Source organism: Corapipo altera, unplaced genomic scaffold, assembly GCF_003945725.1.
Source record: "Corapipo altera isolate COAL_440 unplaced genomic scaffold, ASM394572v1 71, whole genome shotgun sequence".
In the NCBI taxonomy this organism is placed as follows: domain Eukaryota; kingdom Metazoa; phylum Chordata; class Aves; order Passeriformes; family Pipridae; genus Corapipo; species Corapipo altera.
In genome coordinates this window covers 4,148,221-4,152,673 of record NW_020884916.1, presented here as the reverse complement: position 1 = coordinate 4,152,673, position 4,453 = coordinate 4,148,221, and the positions used below count along the sequence as shown (strand labels likewise).

General features: G+C 49.8%; 1 long non-coding RNA gene across 1 annotated transcript; it reads left to right on the top strand.

The window, feature by feature from the left end:
* Positions 1-2,709: 2,709 nt before the first annotated feature.
* Positions 2,710-3,473, top strand: LOC113953050. The gene is made up of 2 exons (XR_003529729.1): positions 2,710-2,861; positions 3,235-3,473. It is a non-coding gene; the product is annotated as an uncharacterized LOC113953050 (long non-coding RNA).
* Positions 3,474-4,453: the final 980 nt, after the last annotated feature.

The window sequence follows — 4,453 nt, the reverse complement described above, 5'->3', positions numbered from 1 at the left end:
GAAGAGGGCCAAGGGGACTGGCTGACTGTTAATATAATTCCAGGCACGCCAGGTGCCCGTATCGCCCACATCAGGAGGAACAAAAAGAGTTTTCAGAAGAATCACGGTCACTTAGCTAAAGATTCATGAATTTTATTCATAGCGGGCCTTAATTGCGCCTATAAATTAAAAATGAACTTGATTCCGCGCCGTGTAAAGCGGCTGCATTCACCTAAAAAAAAAATTGCACTTCGGCTTTTAATTCCACTTCAACTGCGCGCCGGCACCGCGGCTCCGCCTGGGAAACCTCGGATCAGGCCCTCTGGAAATTGCCGTGGCAATCCCATTCCACCTCGGCTGAGCACAGACATTTTTTAAAAGTTGCTGCTGTGCCGTGCGGAGCGGCATTAATTGAGTGTTAACGAGCTGTCTGATCAGCTTCCCACTGTCCTTATTACCGGACGTCGGGGTCTCTGCAATGCCCCAATTAAACGGAATCAAAGAACACTTAATGCACGGTAAACTGGTTCCCAGCCACTCGAACCGATTAACCAGCTGTTCCGTTTATTTGGGTCCCCATTAAGGGATGCTGCACAGCCCATATTGCCCAAAAACAGCTCCTGCATTCCGGGAAGGAGCAGGGTTTAAATGGAGCTTTCTAGGAGAGGCTGTGGGAAGCCATCAGTTCAGGACAGCAGACTCAGCCCCCTGTGTTTCATCCCAAAACAGGACAGGGTAGAGAGACAGGATGAGAGGAAGTGGCCTCAAGTTGCACCAGGTGAAGTTTAAATTAGATATTAGGGATTTTTTTTTTTTTTTCCATGAAAAGGGTTGTAAAGCATCTGAATAGACTGCCCAAGGGAAGGGGTGGAATCACCATCCCAGGAAGTGTTCAAAAAACGTGTGGATGTGGCACTCGAAGATATAGTTTATAATGGGGGTGGGTGGACTCTTAAAGGTCTTTTCAAACCTTAGTGATTCTGTGATTCAGAATCATCATAACTCAAATTGGGCACCTGGAGTCACTAGTCATTTTGTAGGTCCTGTTTTATTTAAGCAGCTCTGGTGATAAAGGTAGAAAGGGAAAAAAATAACTTGGATCACTGAAGAAGAAATCCCCACATCTTAATACCAACACAAATAAAGGGCCTGCAAAAACCCACTGGGAATATAAGATCAGCTCAAGACATAGGAAAGGACCAGCAAAATCTCCCTGCTTAGCTACTCAGGGCTGGCAGCTGCTTTGGCATAAAATAAAGTGCTTTCTGGTTAGCTTGGATGGGAAGTACAAGTGATTCCCTGAGGAAAAGCACCCCAGGACCTTTGCCTCAGATACAGAAATACCCAGGGATGCATCGGATCTCCCAGTTTTGTCTTTCCTCCTTCCACATGGACTCAACACCACAAACTGGGGGTCAGTGGGGTCATTCTGGTCAGGGGGGAAGGAAACAGCTTGGCACAGCACCCAGATCACCCATCACACTGGTTTTTTTGGACATGAGGCTCTTACCCCGCCACCCCAAAGGCTCTCAGCATCCCTCCCACCAGGACCATACACAGCCACAAGGATGGCTCCAGAGCACACACCCCCATGCACAACAGACCATCACATCCTCCTTAATGCCAACACTAGTCCAGCCAAGCTGTACAACAGCCCTGCATCCCGTGGAAAAAGCCAGGGAAGGGGTCAGAGCAGGGAGTCCCCACATGCATTTTCCAGCTGCAGCCGTCTGCAGGCTCGGCGGTGACACCAGTTGAGATAAAAGAGAATTTAAGGTGCAGAGGAGAACTAAGGAGATCCTTGTAGATTGGAGCCGAACAAGATAAGGGAGCAATGATTAATACAGACGCATCACGCCGGGACAATTCCAAGCACACGCAATTTTGGCGGATGGGAAGAAGCGATAGCGCCGCGTACGCACAGTCCCCGAGTGACTCACAGAGACCGCGGCCAAGGTTTCCCCGTGTCAGCCTCAGCCAGCCACGCTCCAGGGGGCAAAGAAAACAGACTTTTAAAGATCATCAGCATCTAACCTCAGGAGAGGAAGCCTGTGTTTCACCAGCCTGGGCAAAAACATTTTTGCTCGCTGCGTTTTACAAGACATCGGCCCAGTGTGCAGCAATTATCAAAGCCTGCAGCTCCCCCTGCTCCTAAATGGAACAGTCAAGGAAAATAGTCTAATTTGACAGTTTTCAGACGGTTGAAATGATACGTGGAAGAGACATGGAAGAAGGAAAGCGTATTATTCACTACTTGATGAATTATCCCCATTATAGGGAAGGCAGATCTGAGCCTGGGGGACACGTGGGGCTGTGCCGGGGACAGCCCGTGGGTTTTCGGCAGCTACCCAAAGGCATCGCTGTTGTGTTGGGTGGAGGAACCTTCCTTCTCTGCTCAGGCCTCAACTGCAAAGCCACAAGACAAACCCAAAGGAATGGGGGGCAGGTGTTTGGCAGAGTTGAGTCCAGAATTCATCACCTGCTTCTGCTGCATCCATGGGCCTCTCTGCTCCTGGGAATGGCTTTGACCACACTTTTCCCTTTTTATCTCCTGTTTTCCCACCAATTCATATCCTGGTGTGTGTAACAACCCCAAGCACTGGTCTGGGTGTGGATGCCCTGCTCCTCCCAGGCCCAAATGATGCTGCAGACACACAGCCCAATGGGACACCTGTGACATCATCCCCCCAGAAAAGATCTCCAGGAGCCACGTGAATGCAGACACACCCTCCCCACACTCCTGCACCCCACACCCCATCCCCATCCCTCCCCAAACCCACAAATGTATTCATGAATTCGTTTCCGAAAGTTCTCCCTGTGCTCAAACGGGTGCTGCTTGTAATTGCTGGCGGCCAAAATCTGTTCTGTTTTTTCTGGCTGAGGTACCAGGCAATCATCAGCTGTAATTATTTCGAGTCTTGTTACAGATGGATCTCCGAGCTTTCAGTCTTAAACAGAATTCATTATTCAAATGCCGGCTCCAGCCTTCTGTGGTGGGGTGGGCACGGGCGCTGCCGGCCCCCCACGGGCACCACCAGCCCCAAATGCTCGTGGGGAAGGTGAGGATGGGGGTGGGATCCGCCTGTCAAAGCCGCCCCGCTGCAGCTCCGTGGCGTTCCCACCCGGCACACGCCTTGGCTTCCACCCCTGGGGAATGTGGGAGCCCGAGGGGGGCTGTGGGGAGCTGGTGCCTGGGTTCTGGGGCTGAGATCAGTGCCATCCACACCACATCCAGAAAAAACCTCTGAATTCCAGCTCTGCCTGTTTCCAAGCTCACTTTGGACACGTGACAGCACGAGAGAGGAGCCCCAGGGACTCAGGAGTGACTCCAAGCACCTGGGCAAGACATCACTGACCAAATCACAGAATCACTGAGGCTGGAAAAGACCTCCAAGACCATCGAGTCTGACCTTTGACTGATCACCACCCTGTCAACTAGACCAGAGCTCTGAGAGCTACGTCCAGTCATTAAATGGCAAAAGTGGAGTTGAAAAGGAAATGGACTGGAGCTTTATCTCAGCCAAACCAATGGTTTCTACCTTTCTTCCTCTGTTTGGAAACTGTAAAAGTCAAACACTCAAGAGATCTTAAAAGTGTATCAGGCAGAAAACAGCTGCAAGGATGGCAGCAGGCTCAGGGCAGGGGTCCCTGAGGTGCTCAGGCACAGCTCCCTGGGCACCTGGCACTGAAAATCCCCGTGGGGACGCTCCAGGAATCACAATTTACAGGGAGAAGACCCAAAGTTCAGCAGTGTGGCTGCACAGTGTCCATCTGGCTGCACACCTCACTCCCCTCTGGCTTGGAATTCCCTGTCACGAACCCAGGACATCCCTCTCCTCCCTCCATGGATATGGATATCGGGTTTATGACACATCAAGATTTGCAAAGAAAGCCTCTAATTTCAATTTACCTGCAGGAAAAATAAAAAAGGGGATATATCCTGGCTGCCTCCCAGGCCAGAAGAGGAGCAGTGTCCAATTTAAAAAGTCAATATTTTCTGTAGGAAATCTCAATCCCTCTTTTTTTTTTTCCTGGTCCAAAAAGATCCTTTTTTTTTTCCCAGGAGAAGGGGGAGAGGGACGCCCGTAGCAGGCAGCAAAGTGTTGCTAATCTTATGCACATACAAAATGGAAACAACCAGCTTCCTGGTGGGATTGCTGGTATTTTGTTTTTTATAAAAATTTTAATCTCTGTATCCCTCCTGCTACTGTTTGTATTTTTTTTGTGTGCCTAGTTGAAAAGCAAACAATTTCGCCTGCTCCTGCGGCGCTCCGGGTTTGGTTTTGCTTTACACTTATTTATTTTGCTCAGCAGTTTAAATTATTAGTCCCTGACCCTGCAAATATCTTGTTGCACGTGGACACCGGTGCAGCAAGTGAAACGTGCCTGGTTTTGTTTGCAGGTGAGAGCAGAGCCCTTGACCCAGGTGTGGTAATTTAATTTTAACCCAAAAGAAACAGGCCCTGTTGACACC